This window comes from Myodes glareolus, chromosome 9, assembly GCF_982192425.1.
Source record: "Myodes glareolus chromosome 9, mMyoGla1.1, whole genome shotgun sequence".
Lineage (NCBI taxonomy): Eukaryota > Metazoa > Chordata > Mammalia > Rodentia > Cricetidae > Myodes > Myodes glareolus.
In genome coordinates this window covers 25737958-25755291 of record NC_142034.1, presented here as the reverse complement: position 1 = coordinate 25755291, position 17334 = coordinate 25737958, and positions in this window count along the sequence as shown.

The window sequence follows — 17334 nt, the reverse complement described above, 5'->3', positions numbered from 1 at the left end:
AGATCATCCTGACTGCACAGTGAGTTCTATGAAAGTTGGGCTTCATGAGATCCTAACACAGACACACACACACACACACACACACACACACACACACAAAGAGAGAGAGAGAGAGAGAGAGAGAGAGAGAGAGAGAGAATGAGAGAATACTGATTTTCAAAAAAAAAAAATACTGATTTTCTCATACCAACAGCTCCCAAGCAGTGGCGATTCACCCAGTGCTGGGAATCAAACATCAAACCCAGGGCCTTACACATACTAAGCAAGTGCTTTTCCTCTGAGCCACATCTTTAGACCTTAGTTTTCGGTTTCACTGTGTAGCCCCATAGTAGCCCATAGACTAGCTTAGAACTTGTGAGCCTCGGCCTTCCAAGTCCTGGATCACGGGCGTGTGCCACCACACACCTACAGGCTGCCCCTTGTCTTTGGGATTGGTTTGAGAACCCTGTGGCCAAGTCCATCAGTTCCAGGAGCTGTCAAAGGGAACTGTGAGCAACCCAGCCAACCTTGCAAGTTTGCAATGGGAGAGGACTTGAGTTAGACACAGCTCCGCTCCGGAAGCAGAGCAGAGTGGGGCAAGTGGCTCTGAGGTTCTCTGCTTCAGAAGACCTGGGTGAGTGTGGGAGTGGGGTTCTTCTAGAGTGACCTGAACTCAGACCAACAGAAGTGCTACTTTGTCATAGTTTATCATCGGGGTTGGGGCACAGGTAAACCTGTGGAGGCAATGGTCTGTCCCAGACTGTGGATTCCAAAGTCATCTGACGGAGGGGAGGGGACGAGGAGGTAAAAATGTACCTGGATGAGGGCTGGAGAGACGGCTTAGTAGTTAAGAGCACTGGTTGCTCTTCCAGAGGACTTGGGTTCAATTCCTACACCCACATGACAGCTCATAACTGTCTGTAACTCCAGTTCCAGGGGACTCAACACCCTCACACAGATATACATGAGGGCAAAACACCAATGCACATTAAAAAAAAAAGTCATTTAAGAAAATACGTGTCGGCTAAGCACAGGCCCACCTTCCCTATCACAAGTAGTCAAGGCTCTGATGAATTCAGAGTGGTCCACCAGCTGGTTTGATACATTGTCTCCCCTAGATAGTGGGGAGGTGGGCGTGGCTGGAGGCTGCTGTAAGGAAGGAGAGGTGCTGCCTTTCCAGCCAGCTCAGCCCTCAGTAAGGACAGGGTAGGGCTGACCAGTCTGGCACTTGGCATGGAGCCAGGGTCCTCAGGCAGCCTGGCAAGCTGGTGAGAGGAGAAGGCAACACAAGGGCTTCCCTCCCCCCCACCCCGCACCCAAGACAGGGTTTCTCTGTGTATTCCTGGCTGTCTTGGAACTCAGTCTGTAGACCAGGCCAGCCTCGAACTCAGAGATCCACTTGCCTCTGCCTCCCAAGTGTTGCATGCAAAGTGCACCTTCACTGCCCAGTGAGGGGTATTTTTTTCTTAATTTTTAAGATTGGGCAGTACCCTCTCCCATTCCTAAGTTTTAGGCCTTCAAAGAAAAAATAAATAAGACTTTTTTTTTTTTCTTTTCTGAGACAGGGTTTATCTGTAGCTTTGGAACTGGAAGTAGCTCTTGTAAACCAGGCTGGCCTCAAACTCACAGAGATCTGCCTGCCTCTGCTGGGACTACAGGCGTGTGGCTGTGACAGCACCACCCTGAGAAAAAGTAACAGCTAGGGCTGTTACACAGAGAAACCTTGTCTCAAAAAACAAATAAACAAACAAAAGCTTTGTGGAGCAGGAAGTTTTTTTTGTTTGTTTGTTTTTGGTTTTTTTGTTTTTTTTTTTTGAGACAGGGTCTCTTTATGTAGTCTTGACTGTCTTGGAACTGTCTATGTAGACGAGGCCAGCCTCAAACTCATGGAAAGACCCTACCCCTTCCTCCTGAGTACTGGGATTAAAGATGTACACCACCATGCCTAGCTTTATTCTTATTTTTGAGCCAGGGGTTCATATATAGTCCAGGCTAGCCCTAGACTTGATACATGGCTGAGGATAACATTGGTGCACAGGCTGATCCAAGCCTGATCCCATAGTGGAAGAAGGTAACCATCTCTTCCCAAATGTTTTAAATTTTTCATTTTATTAGCCTCTGTGTGCATGTGTATATGCATGTATTGCATGTATGTGTGTTGTGTTTGTGCCACTGTGTGTGTTGTGTGTGTATGCAAATGTGTATGTTGTATGTATGTGCACCTCTGTGTGTGTGTTGTGTGTATGCATGTGTGTGTGGTGTGTGTATGTATGTGTGTATGTATGTGTGTGTTGTATGTGCACCTCTGTGTGGTGTGCGGTGTGTGTGTGTGTGTGTGTGCCTCTGTGTGTGTGTTTGGGCACCTGACTGTCACCACACCCATGTGGAGGTCAGAAGACAGCTTTGAAGAGTCAGGTTCTCTCCTTCAGTTGTGGGATCCAGGGGTCAAACTCGGGGCATTAGGCTCATGCACTGGGTGTTTTTGCCAGCTAAGCCACCATGAGGGCCTGTCTTTTAAAGTTCATTTTATTATATTATTTTATTTTATTTTTTTTGTGGTCCTGAGAACTGAGCCCAAGATCTCCTACACGTTATTCAAACATACTACATTGAACTACAGTCACAGCTTTCTCATGCTACCCTCCGTGCATGAGTGCATGGACTCTTGGCTTACATGGGTTCTTAGGATTCAGACTCAAGGCTTCCTGCTTACAAAGGAAGCTCTCTTACCTGCTGAGACGCTGGCCATGCGCGTGGGGGTCAGAGATCAATGGTGGCTTCTACCTCAGTCATTCTCCACCTTACTTTTTCTGAGACAAGCTCTCTCACTGAACCTGGAGCCCATCGTTTCGGCCAGTCGGCTGCACAGGGTGCTCCAGGGATCCTCCTACCTCCCCTGCGCTGGCTTTTCAGGCTGGAGCTGTGGGTATCCACGCTTGTGTGGCCAACACTTGCTCTCAGCCTGCCTTTTCCATTCCATGCTCACTGAGTTGCCCAGGCCCGCCTTCCCTCGCATACCTTTGGAGTGCTGTTTCTATCACCGAGTGAAGAAGTGACCATGTTTCCTTCCCTTGGGCTTCCTGTTGGCTTCCTGGCCGGAAGGCAGGGTCCTGGGCTCAGGCTCTAGGATGGTCTATGGAGATCCTTGCAGGGATCAGGTCAGATACAGGGGTGGGGTTCCTGACCACAGAGATCCCTCAGTCTGAGGTGAGGACTCCAGCACATCCCTGATTCATCAGCGGAGAAACCAGAACAGGGCAGACAGTGGCTGAGGAGAATGTTTGAGGGAAAAAAAACACAGGGAAGAAACAAAGACACTTCCTTCAGGAGAGTTTCCCAGGGGAAACTATGGAGAGGAGAGGCTTGTGAATGCACCTTACTCCAAATGATGACAGAATCCAAAAAAGACACTGCCTGAGACTTCTGATCTAGATTCCAAATCATCCCTCTTCCTAGTCATGGGCTTCTGTGTTGGGACAAGGGACATTAGGGGAGGAAGTGTAAAAGAGAAGGAGGAAGGAAGGAACTGCAAGGAGGTTCCTGTCATATTGGTGAAGATCCTCCCTTGCCCAGGGATGACCCAAAGTCACTTAAATAGGAGCAAGAGAGAGGCAAGTTGAGCAGGTCGTAGTCTGGGTCTGGCCACAGTAAGTCAGGGAGCCGGGCAGTCTGATCCCATGAGTCAAATCCCTGAATCTCTGGGGAATCTCTTAAAGACTCCAAGTGTCCAGCCTCAAAGCCACTGACAGGTACAGATCTGCCCCTTCTCTGACCTCTTCTTTTCCCTGCCCTTTGGATGCCCTCTGACCTCTGACCTTGAAGCCGGAGGGACCCATTCTTTCCATAAAACAGAGTGGAATCTCCTCCCCGACTCTAGAGATTTGGGGTAGGCCCCAGTAAGAGACAGCGTTAAGCACCTATGTGGATGGGTGCAAGGCAGAGGGAGCCAGAAGAAACCAGGGGTCTGGGAAACTCCCCTGCAGTGGATAGAAAGCATGGCTTCCCTTGGAGCTCCTCCCCCAGCTATCCAGAGAGTCACCTTTCACCAGAAAGTCAGGAGCAGGTTTGTGAGATTCAGGGAGAAAGTGAAGGTAGAGAAAAGTGGAAATTAACACAGGTTCCCTAGAGATTCCTTCACTTGGTGCTAAGTAGGATATAAATTAGAAGGAAGGACCCAAGGGTGGGGTCTTTCATATGTAGGTCATCATCACCACCTTGCCCCCTCCTTTGAGTAGACCCAAGCCAGGACTATCCAGAGGGGTTCCTCAGGGACTTTTCAAGTGAAGACAGTTGAACTGTGCAACTTCTGGAAGGATCTTCTGAACCAGGACCCGAGGCATCAAGTCTCCAGATGCACGATTAAGGGGTGAGCCTCCCCAGCAGTACTGAGGGTCCTTGATGAACAGGGTAGACCTGGCTGTCTCTTCCGCAGGGGAGAGGAGAAGGGGGGACCTCCTGGGCTCCGAGACAGGCAGGCCAAAAGAACTGGCTCTGAAGGCCCACACTAGGAAGGCCTGGAGCCTGTCTGAGCCCCAGTCTCAGGCAGGAGGGAAGAGGGTGGCAAGGGGGAAGGATGTCTCTTCCGCTTGGTAGATTAGTGACTCTGAGACAGGAGAGGGCCTGTCACCAGCCCATAAATAAAGCAGTCAGCGTCTCTCCTTCCATCTGTGTTTATCTGTCTGGCCTTGAGTTTCCGGTAGAGGAGATGTCTAGCAGCCCCAGCATCAAACGCCAGGCGCTGGAAGGAGGGCTGGCCTCCCTCCCTCCCTCCCTCCCCTCCCCTCCCCTCCTTCTGCACCTTCGGTTCTGTTTCTGTACAGCCCTTCCTTGAAGAAGCGTCTCTCGGCTTAAACACTGGCTTCAGGAGGTTTCTGGGCCCTGGGGGTGAAGGGATGCCACCAGGAATGGGTGACCTAGAATCTCTGCCATCTCTTCTCACTGGTGCTCAGCCTCCCTGAACTCAGGAGAAGTTGCTCTGCTGTGTGCCCCTGCAGGGAAATGCCAGACAGGAATCAACTGGGTGCCAGCAGGCCTGAGTGCAAGGCAAATCTATGGAGACTGTGTGTGTCACGTCCCACCCCAAATGACCACTCTTTCTATAACCCCACCTCGACTCTCTGCCTCCCTGGGTTCTCAGACCCCGGGACATGTCTCAGAATTCTCCAAGGTGTAGTTCCTCGGGCCACCGGTCCCGACCTCATTGGAAAATGGAGGGGAGGTGCTCACTTGGTTAAGTGCAGGTTCCTGAACCCCAGAGACCTACTGAATCAAGAGGGACTTGGAGACTCAGGCTCTGATGAGCACCCCAGTGCATACTGGCATCATTTAAGCTCAGAAGGGCCAGTTGCCCTCCATGAGGGCAGCCACACTTCCCACCACCTAGTGCACTGCAAGGTGTATAGGACAAAGTAGATGTTTACTAAACATCCATTTAAAAAAGATTTAGCTAGTTTTATCTATGTGTATATGTGCCTGTGTGTTCATGCATGCATGCATGCATGAGGGTGCCTGAGGAGGCCAGAAGAGGACATTGGATCCTCCAGAGCTGGATGACATGTGTCTTGGGAACTCATCTTGGGTCCTCTGGCAAGAGCAAACGCTCTTAACTGCTGAGTCAATCTCTGGTCCCTGGTTTAGCTTTTAGAAATAAGGTCTTACAATATCATCCAAGGCTTCAAAGTCATGGTCCTTTTGCTTCAATCTCTACCTAGTGCAAGTAAATGTATTTCCAGGCAAAGTCAAGTCTCTCCACTCACACCCCAGCTTTTCTAAGAACCCCCAAACCTATCAAAGACTTCCAAGTTCTTGCTTTCTGATCTGTGCTAGAGCCAGAATGTGCCAGTCACCCAGGTCACGTGTCTGTCTATCAACAGAAGATGGGAAGATGGAGTTCATAGAAACTCTCTGGTGGTAGAGATTTGGGGTACTAAGGCAAGCTAATAGGGGGAACCCTCGGTGAAACAGGCAGGACTCCTCAGCCCCTTTGGGAGTCCACAAAGGACCACCTCCTTTGCTCTCTCAGGGAATGATGGGGTACAGGGACCCTATGCTTGAGGCAGAGGCCAGAGTGAAAATCTTCAAGGAAGGCACTGAAACTTTGTGAAAGAGGAGTCAGAAGAGTCAAAGGTCAAGTGAGCATGGTTGTTGCCCAACTGGGGCCTGTGGCTTTGAAATTTCCCAAAGGACTAGCATCCCAGCCAAAGCCTCACAGACAAGTGGCTTTTCCTTCTAAACCCGGGTTCCCTTGAGTGTTTGGATGGCTATTCCCGCCAAGGAGGAAAAGAGAGCTTTTCCTGCGAGCGGTCCTCTTCTTGGGTCGGAGCCACTTAGGGTTATGCATTTTGTTTGCATTGCATCTACATTAATTTGCTTGGGCTGGATCAACAAATGTAAATGAATATAAAGTGGCGAGTTTAGGTAGGGAGTCTCCCTGAGGCGAGGAAGAGAAGCCGTGGAGGCGGGGAACCCTGGGAGATGCCTGCAGCTGGAATAGGTCCTCAGTCTCCAGGGCAGATAGGACAGTGTGCAGACAGCACCAGGAGTCCTGGCAACATAGGCCCCTGGAGGCCTGGGGTGGGGGCTGGGAAGCAAAGGACCTAAGCACTCTGGGGGTGGTGTAGGAGGACGAACAGGATTCTCAGGTCCCATGGGACAGCAGGGAGCCTGGGAGCCAAGCCCAGGAATGCACCTACATGGCAGATGGTAAATACTTGCCTGGAGGCCCTAGAGAGGGAGATGAGGGAGGCAAGAGGCTAAGAGAAGGAAGAGGAGGAGGAAGGGGGGACAGATTCCAGGACAGAATTTCCTGAAGAAGGAAGGGACAGCGTTACTCCTTGACGGGAGAGAAAGATGGCAAGAAGCTGCCCCCTTAGCAGTGGCAGAGGCTGGCAAAGGGGAGTTGGGAGGGAAGCTGTTAGAGTCAGTGAAGGACCTGGGAAAGGCAGAAAGGCATGCCTTCAGGGTCCTGTGGAGCAGCTCCCATGGAACCTGCTTGGGACAGGCGGGGGAGGGAAAAGTCCTGATCTGATGATGGAGACATAGTCCTATCCTGGTGAGAACGCTAGCATTTGGAAAAGGCACAGCCTGCATCTTTGGGAGGGCCAGAGTGGAATGGGACAGATAGGTGCTCCGAGTCACCTATCAGAAAACTAGGGAGTGCTTTACCCAGAGGGGCCTTGACGTACAGGAGTAACCAGAATTCACAGGGGTAGTGAGAGAAGGCTTCCAGCAGACAGTCTGAACACCTAACCGAGCAAACAAGACAAGAGTCTTATTTCTGTGTTATGAGTGCTTTGCCTCCATGTATGTTTGCACACCAAGTGTGTGCCTGGTCCCCAAAGATGCCGGAAGAAGTTGCTGGATCCCCTGAGACTGTAGTTATAGACAGTCACGAGCTATCAATCATGTGGGGGCTGGGGCTTGGCCCCTGAGCCATCGGAAGAGCTGCAGGTGCTCTTTATTATCCGCCAAGCCATCTGTAGGCCAGGCCGGTCAAAACTGTGATGCTCCTGTCTCAGTCTCCAGAGCACTGCAATTACAGGTTTGAGTCACCACAGACAGCTTGAGCATGGTTCTGAAAATAAAGATAGGACTTGGGAGGCAAGGGGGCTCATCCTCTGGGGGGGGGGCGCAGAAGCTCAAGGAACCTCTTGGCAGCAATGCTGGAAGGTGGTGATCCCAGAGAGGACGCCCCGAGAGATGTCCACTTGGCCTTTAGAGAAACGGGCTGGGAGAAGAAAAGCAGTGTGCTCAAGATCACCCAGCAGCTAACCACAAAGCGGAAGCCGGAAACCAGACTTCAAGACCAACCTTGCTTTTCCCCCTGCAGCTGGCATACGCTTTGATAACCTTGGGCTGTTGTCAGAAGGTTCCAGGCACGGGAAAGTACCTTAATCTCTTAAGGCCTCTTTTTCCCCATCTGTACTTTGGGCTTTCATCTAAAGAAGGGAAAATCCTTTTCAGGAAGCCATGGTGCTGGCAGGATTTGCTTAGGGATGGATGGGAAGATGGAAGGATGGAAGGATGGATGGATGGATGGATGGATGGATGGATGGATGGATGGATGGATGGATGGACGGACAATGGGAAAGCCAGCAGGGCCCAGAGAGAAAGGAGGATTTCTCCCAAAAGATCTTGATCTGAGGGAAAAAAGAGAAAGCAAATTTGCATGTGATTTACATGTCAATTGTGTGAATTCCAGGCCACGTGCTCTGGAATCTCCCTGGCTCCTGCTTCCTCTGCTGTGGTTTCCCCACCTGCTTGAGAACCTCCTAGTTGCCAGTTGTGTGGCCGTAGCTGGAGAAAGTGGGTTCATAAATTGGCCACTGGCTTCCCCAAGACCAAAGAAATTTCCTTAGGTCCCTCCTGGGCCTGGGTCCACGGCCTTCCTCACTTCCTAGCTAGGCGACCAGAAAGTCTCCCCAGGCCTGGTAGGAAGCTCTGGGCTGGTTCTCGGACTGGCCTGGTGCTCCACAGGCCAAGGCCTCCTAGGAGGCCTCCTACTGCCCTGCCTTTCCCTAGCCGAGACTTCTTGGGAGAACAACCCAGCGGGAGTCCCGCGAGGCCCTGCCCTGGCCGCCCCCAGGGCCGGTGAGGTGAGAGTGGACCCTGCACCCCAACCCGCCGCGCCCTCTGCAAGGCCGGGGTGTTCGGCTGCAGTGGGCCGGCAAAGAGCTGTCCCCTCCCACTGGAGCCAAATAATTGCCTCCTGCTTTGTTGTGTGGTGTCTGGGGCCCGGGGCCTCTCATTTGTGGGGACGTGCTGTGGCGAGAGCCTCCCTGCGTAATTACCCTCCTCCCCATCGCCGCCGCCGCCGCCACTGAGCCTCCTGCGTCCGCTGGGCCTTACTCACCCCCGCCTGGCCGGCCTGCAGCTCCCCCGCGGCCCAGACGCAGGGAACTCCCTCCCTGTCCAAGCTGTCCTTTCCCGACAGAGAACGTCTCTGCACCCTCAACCCCTGCCACACCACACACACACACACACACACAAACACCACAGAGTCTGGGGAGACTAATCTAATAAGAGTATTTCTAATACTAATACTAATAAAAGTATTTCTAATCTGAATACAGTCCCCACTCCGACCTCCATCCACCAGGACTGACATAGAAATTGGGTCCAGGGCACGCGCCTTGCCTTGCGCAACATCTGAGCAGCAGTTCCACCTGTCGGGACCTGTTCCCAGTTAAGGCTGGAGATCCCTACGACCCTGAGACTTAGGCGAACACACCCCAACCAAACTCCCGCCAGCCTCCTTCTCCCTTTGTTCCAGCCACCTGTTTGCTCTAAAGGAAAGAGAGGGGAAAAAGAGAAAGAGTGCCTGCTGGTGAGCTCACACACACACACACACACACACACACACACACACACACACACACACACCTGCCCGGGAGGTGGGGGACACTGAGGGGCTCTCAAAAAACAAAAAGACAGCTCCAACAAAGAAAGGGCCATGCAAAGGAGCCGAAGGGGATACAGTTTAGGCGGAGAGGCCCCCAAAACACGGAGACAAATGCACCGAGAAATGGAGATTTAAGGGAAGAAATAGATCAACAAAGTAACTCTTCTTCTTGTCGTGTTTTTTTAAATATTGAATCTCCTTGGCGAATGAACCACTGAAACTGAATGAAGGGGGAAGGGATAGCAAGAAGCACCAGTCTGAGTAAAGCCAAACTTGTTTGTTTCCTAGAGGGTCTCACTCTGTATCTGTGACTGGCCTAGAACTCACAGAGTTCCACCTGCTTCCCAAGTGCTGGGATTCAAGGTGTGCACCTCCACATCCAGCTAGCTAGGACTCTTAGATTATGAAGAGACTGTCGCAAATCAATCGAGAACTGAAGGGGGACTGGACCTCTCTTTTGGGACCAGAACGGCTATCAGACATCAGTGATGGAGATACAGGATGGACGTCTGCAATCACTTTCCCAGCACAGGGACCATTTCTTCATCCACAGAGTATTTGTGAGCACCGCATGCCCGACTCATTTGGTGCTTATGATCCAACTAGGGAGCCAAAGGTCCTTGGAATACTGAAGAGGGCTGTGGACTCCTGTGGAGCAGGCTCACATGAGGGCAAATCCTTCCAGTGTGTTCTAGGGATGATTTAAGATGTTCAGGGAGTTGGAATTTGTCAGGAAACTAGAGGAGTCCCCATCCATCCAGTGAAAATAAATTTGCCATGGAGGCATTCAGAGTTCAAAGTCTGAAGAGGGTGATCCTTCCTAAGGTCACCCGGAACGGGCAGGGTGTCCGTGTCTGGATAGCCGTGAGTTCTGGGGTGCCAGGTAGGAAAAACATGTATTTTGAATATTTGAGATTTGGAGCAGCTGCCTGCAGTACGTTCCTGCAAGGGCAATAGGGTTTTTGGCCCTGGAAACTCAGCAAACGCGTGTTCTCCCTGCTCCTGGGTCTCTAGGCTGGTTAGTCCTTATAGCATCCTGACTTTTTTTCCCCTCAGCCACTCCATGGACTTTTCTACACCCTGGTTATCAGGAAGTCAGGTTCAAAGCCATCTCCCTCTGTTCAGGGGAAGAAAGCCACGCTCTAGTCCTTTTCCTGGGTGGAGGGAAGACAAGCAGGGATGTCATTAGATGAGGTGGGGACCTGTGGCTCCCTGACAAACACCCCTGCACCTCTCCCCGCACCTCTCCCTGCACCTCTCCCCGCCACCTCTTCTAGGCCCTGGAGCAGAAGAGGGAGATGAAAGGGACAGAGCTGACAATGGAGGAGGGAGAAGAGGGTGACACCCAGACTGGACTGATGGAGGATTTGGGGAGCAGATAGAGGAGGTGGGGCAGGGGATAGCAGGGCTGCTGTTTGATCTCATTGGTCATTTTAACATCAAGGCATCCACTGGCTTCCAGCAGAGTAGGAGAGATAGTGTGTCTATGCTGAGGACTGGGGGAAAGTGTAGAGTGTAATACAGGGTCCTATAAAACCTGTACAGCACTGACACCTCATCAGACAGTGGTGGCGCACACCTTTAATCCCAGCATTCGGGAGGCAGAAGCAGGCGGATCTCTGCCAGCCTGGTCTACAGAGCCAAGTTCCAGGACAGCCAAGGCTCTTATGCAGAGAAGCCCTGTCTGGGGGGGAGGGGGACAACAGCAAACAAACAAACAAAAAAATGAACAGCTTCCCTTTCCCTCTTCATAACACACACACACACACACACACACACACACAGAGTCCTCTGGGGCTAGAGATAGAACTCAGCGGTGTGCTTGCCTCCTGTGCACAAGGCCCTGGGTTTGATCCCCAGCAATCCATAAACTAGGCATGGCAGGCAGTGCAAGCCTATAATAAACCCAGCACTAGAGAGGTAGATGGAGGCAGGAGGACCAGAAGTGTAAGGTCATCCTCAGCTATGCAAAGGTTGAGGCCAGCCAGCTACCTGGGCTGCACGTCTCAGCTTGAGAGATGTCTCAGTGGTTAAAAAGTCCTCGGCTGTTGTCACAGAGGACTCCAGTTCGGTTCCCAGCATCCACACAGCCCTCTCAACCGTCTGTAACCTGTAACTCGAGTTCCGGGGGATCTAACACTATCGTCTGGACTCAGTGAGCATCGATCGGGCACATGGTACATACTCACACATTTAGGCAAACACACACATACTTTTTTAAAATTAAGTTTTTGTTCTTTTCTTTTTTATTTTTTTTAAATTGTATCTTATGTACATCAGTATTTTGCCTGCACGAGTGTTTGTGTGAGGGGTCAGATCCCCTGGAACTGGAGCTACAGACAGCTGTGAGCTGCCATATGGGTGCTGGGAAATGAACCCAGGTCCTCAGGAAGAGCAGTCAGTGCTCTTAACCACGCAGCCATGTCTCCAGTCATCCCCCATACCTTTTTTTTTTTTAATTAAAAGAAATAAAGAGAAAAGAGGGAGAAGGAGAACGGGGAGGCAGGAGGACGGAGGAAGAAGAAATTGTTGTTCTTGATTGGCAATACAGCTCAATGGAAAAGGAAAAATTCATACTTGACTTGGGCCTTGAATTTGATCCCTGACACCTGCCCCTCAATTTCCTCCCATTTGGCCTCACGGAAAGTGATGGGAGGAAGAGTCCCTCTGAAGAATCCCATCTTGGCTGGACCTGTGAAAATCTTCTGATGTAAATGTCTGTGGATCCATAGCATGTGAGAAGTGTCATACCTGCGTGACCAGTGTCAAGCTGAGGGACTGGAGGTGTAACTTGGCGGTCGGACATATGTTCAGCGTGCTTAGAACCTTGGCTTCCATGCCCCTACCAAACACATACACACAACAGGAGAGGCTTTTGCCAATTGGACACACCCAGGTAGTAACCACCGCTCCACTCAAGGAGCGCTCCCAAGGCCTCAGAGCACCTTGGTGGCCCCTCAGGTTACTTAAGCCCCCAAGAAGAGGAGCCTGTCTTCCAACTTCAAAGAATAGGTTAGGATTTGCTTCTTTACGACTTTTTGATCTTTACGTAACTGGAATCCAGCACATGCTTACCTGGCATCCTGCACTCTGTACGGTTGTGAGGTAAACTTTATGCTTGACTTTCACCCGTCTGTGACGTGAAGCCTAGGATCTCCAGATTACCAATCCCCCCCCCCAACACACACGCACACATAAACACACACACACACACACAAACACAGACACATATACACCTTGGAGTCTCAAACTAAGGTTTCCTCTGAGGTTCTGTTTCTCAGAGCTTGTAGCTAGCACTTTGCTGGTCCTAGACTCCCAGATCCCAAACAGGGTGAACACAGGATATCTAGTATTCCTGGGGCTACTATCCAAGATGAGATCTGGGAACTGCTGGTCCCAGACCACACCCCTCCAAAAGGGACTCCAGAGGAAGTCCCCGACCTGGGCGGGGTTAATTAGATGGCGCTTTGAGATCTCAGGATGAAAGGACTGCCTAGGGCCATTGTCCTTGGCCTCCTGTCCAGCTTTGCGGGGGAGGGGAAGGAGCAGCCTGTCCCTTCAGGCCCCAGGCGGCATGGGGCATCAGCCTATTGGGAGTGGCATTGCCAAGCTCTGGGGAGGACTTCTGCTTCTGAGATGCGTCTACCCACAGAGGCAAGGAGTCCAAGACTGAAATATTGAGGACTGGGGAGTCAGGGGCACACTCCCCTTGGGGTCTGCCTCTCTGCCTTCTGGGCAGCGCCCAGACAGCCCGGCTCTGGTGCCGTGTGTGGTTTCAGGATAAGCTGCCGATGCCACCCAGAGCGCCCTGCTGACAGACAAGGATCTCAACCGCTTTCAAAGACGCCCTTTCATCTGCCAGGGCTAATTACACCTGCAGAGCTGAGGAGAGGGCACTGGAGCCAGCCCCTCCCTCTTCCCCCGGCCCAGCTCCCAAGCCCCCTGCCTCAGGAACCCTTCCCCGCCCTCCACTCTGCCTGTTCCAAAACCCTGGCCATACCTGACAATTAAGAGACGCCTCTAGTGACAAGTGGCCCTGAATTCTAGGAAGGAGCATCTATATAGTGGGCCTCTGTGTGTGTGTGTGTGTGTGTGTGTGTGTGTGTGTGTGTGTGTGTGTAAACATGTGAGGGTTACTGAGATGGTCTGGCAAGCAGAGGTCTGGGGTCCTCCGGAGTGTGGACAGTCAAATCTACGATGGAGGCAGGTTAATGACAGCTGGAGCTGGCAACTTGTGGATGGATGTGGGAAATTTTCAGGATATCGAGTTTGGGCCAGTCCCCAGAGTAATTCATGCTACGCTTTTCCTTCCTCCTGATACGCCAACAGTCCACTAGTGACCAAAACACTCAGGGCCCCAGGTCGGCCTATCTTTCATCCCAATGCCCAGGGCTGTAGCGTGAGATTGGAGAAAGTGTGGATGTAGGCACAGGAAGGAGGGGGAAACCTCAGAATTGTGTGTGTCTCTGGGGTGACAAGGCCCAGTGCTACCATGAGATTATGAATTTAAGTGACACAGTAAAGGAAGTATGCTGGGTCTACCCAGGGCATGCAAGGGGCCAGTCACGTCCAGAGTATGTGTCTGTGTTGGGGTCTGGATGGGCCTCTCGATGCGTGGCGATCTGGAGTCGGTGGCCCAGTGAGCGGGTAATGTGCCCGTGGGTGATGGCTGAGGATGTACATGTGCAACCGCTCTGTCTCGTGTGTTTGTGTATGTGAGGAACCGTCAGTGGGGATGCACTTCCATGCCTATAGCTATGCTAGAAGGTCTCCAGAACGGGCATATCTAGTTCCCAATCAGGGACTTCTTTCCCAGGCCCATCGCTTCAAAGTGGAGAGAGAAAATAGCAGACGAGGCTTTCGCCTTTCCAGGCAGGGCAAGTGGGGGGCAGTGGGTACCAAAAGCATCCTCCATTCGCTCCCTGGTTCAAGACAACTGGGTTGCCATAGAGATGACAGGACCAGATGACGGTATTGTTAAGCGGCCATTTATCTGTAAATGAGAAGGATGATTCTGGATGTTCCGTGTTCATTGTGCGTGAAGGCCTTCATTCAGTTCATCCAAGGTCCTACCCAGAACTAAGAAGTTCTCTGGGTCTCTACCGTCAGTCAAGGCTAATCCTGTGTGCTTTCTGTCCCCAATCTGGGTGTTGCTGATATGATGCCTTCTCCATAGCCCTTCCCTTCACTCTCTCAGTCTCTTCTCCTGTAGCTTTATTTCTAGGAAAGGCCATTGCCCTGGCTCTGGACACCTAGGTACCTTCTCAAATGTTTTCAGGTCCTCTTTGGGGGCTGGGGCCTGGGCGATTCACTTGCAGCACAATGAGATGGGGTCTGACGGCCCCGCTGAGGTCACTGGCCACTGAAGTACGTCAGTGGTGGGTGTGTGTGTTCCAGGCGGTCACAACCTCCCTTTCATCCTTTGTTCCTGCCAGCCCGGCCCATTCCCACCGCAGATTCTGATTTCCAGCGTGGCGTGTCCGATGAGCAGGCATCTTCGCCCGCCCGGACAGATCCCTCTCCTGGCCCTGCCCTCTGCTCATCTCCTCCCAGCCACTTTCATTGGGGCAACTGCTGTCAGCTTTGCTCTTGCTTTTTTTTTTTTTTTTTTTTTTCCTTGCCAAGCCTCTGATGGCCACCCAAAGAACTGCGGTTAAATACAAGAAAGAACTTTTGTAGGGGTTGCCATGGGCCCTCCTTTCCAAAGTGCTGGTCAGTGGGTGGGGAAGGGAAGGAGGCACAGTGCTGGGGTGTCCACAGAGGTGGACAAGATGACTTTTGTTTCCCACCTGCCCCAGATGCCATCCCTCAGTCTGTGTTCACAATAATGGCTGGCCTCTCAGGACCTGTAGCCTGGGCCCAAACATTTTTTTCTACTTGCACTGGCTGGGTGTTGGGTTTCTTTATGACTAGAGAGGTAGTTTGTATTAGACTCCCAGCTGTCAGCCTCATACCTGGCAGGGATGTGCATCCTGTATCCTGGCTACCAGCCTCTCCCAGACATTCTATGTCCTCCTCAACCTGGGCTCATCTTCACGCCAATCTCCAAGAATTCTGTGGCTTGAGGTCTCTCCTCCACACATCTCCTGACCTGCTCCTAGTCCTGATGATGGGGGGACTTTTGAACAGAGAGCCCATTGTTGGCCCCTTTCCCGTCAGAGTCTGCCAGTTCTCCTGAGGGAACGCCAGTGTCCAGTCTTGCTTGGGTGAGCCAGGTGTTCTCTAAGAACAGGCCTGCATCTTTCCCCTGACCAAGATAGGGAATTCCAAGGATGGAAACTTTGACATTTCCCTCCAATGCTCAGGATTCCTATGGGGCCAGCACAGGGCTGGGGTCTGTGAGCAGAGACCGGAGGTACGCGCGGCGGATGAGAAAGAGCTGGCCAGAAGTGAGGAATGTATCTCCTGAGCTCTGTCCCCGGGGATCAGATAGAGAAGAGAAGGAGTTCTGGAAGTTTCCTGGGATGGGGAGGAAAAGAACGAGGGGCCGGTGGGGGATTCATTGGAAAAGCAGAACCAAGGCTAGGATTGGGGACATTCCCCCTTGCAAGGGCAGATGACCGGAGATGGAGGAGCCTGGACCACCTGACTTCATTTTCTGGATCCCTGCTTGCCTAGCAGTAGGGTTTGGATCCACTGACACACAAACCACACAGAGTCTTAACGATGCCAGCAGAAGTCCCCAGGCATCCTTGGGTCCTGGCCATTGGGCTCTAATCCTGCCATTAATTACTTGGCTGAGTGATATCTGGCAGACTGTCCCTCCATGTCTCCTGCTCCTGACCCCACTTCTCCACACCGTGAACAGGTGCCCGAGGACGAGATAACCACCTGGAAACCCATCTGGTCAGAGCCAGTGGTGTCCAGCTTGGACCTACTTCTTGGTCAGTGAAGAAAGAGGTGGAGGGAGACACGGTGACTGCAGCATCTCCTACCCTTCAGTAAGGCCACACCCTTCGGCTAGCTCTGTGCAGGGGGTTCCCAGAATCCCCTCTCATACCCTGCCTACTTCCCAGATTTCTCCACATCCGCCCGCACCTCTCAGCCCTGTACAGTAGCAAGGGAAACTCTCAGAGGGAAAGAGGAGCCCAGCGCTCCTGATGAGCAATAATTTGTTTTATGACAGAAAAGGAAATTGTCTTCAGTTTCACAAGAGCAAAACGAATTCGTTTGAAGTAGTTTGCCCTGAGGCAGGCAGGAGAAGGTTTCTCTCTGGAGGAGCTTGTCTTCCTTCTCCTTCTCTCCCCCTCACTCCCCTTTTAATTACTGCAGCTTCCAAGCTGTTGGCATGAATTGATGCCAGGCTGTCAGATGCCAACTGCCTTGGGATCTCACCTCTTGGGTGTGGATGAGGGGATGGAGCCACGGGAACAAGGTGGGGTGGCTCTCGGTTCAGCCTCTGCCATGCCTGAAGCCTTCCCTGGTACCATGGGGAGAGAGGGAGAGGCTGCATGCCAGGGCCCAGGAGAGCAGCTGGCCCCAGAGCCTTGGGGGACCCCAATGTTTTAATACCTTGAAGGAGCCTGCTGAAGCCTGAGCTTTCCTGTGTGGACTGTTTATACCAAATGCTTGGTCTTCTTTCTTCATCCTCTGAGGCGGCAGCCTGGAAGCTTAAGTCCCTGGGAGCCTCTGAGCAAGAGACCACCGGGTCACGGCCACTGACTGGTGTCAGGGGTTAAGGATGGGACTTGGGTGAAACTCAGTTGGTAGAGTGGCTGTTCAGCAGGCATGAAGTCATGGGTTGAATCCCCAACACTGCATAAAACTGGACACTGTGATGCATGCTTATAATCTCAGCCACCGGGAATGGAGGATGGAGGATCAGGAATTCAAGGCTAACCTTAGCCAATTTTAAATTTTAAATTCAAGGCAGTCTGGGCTGCAAAAGATCTTGTCTCAGGTTGAAAAAAAAAAGAGCCAGGTTTGATGGCGTGTGCACTCAACATAACAATAAT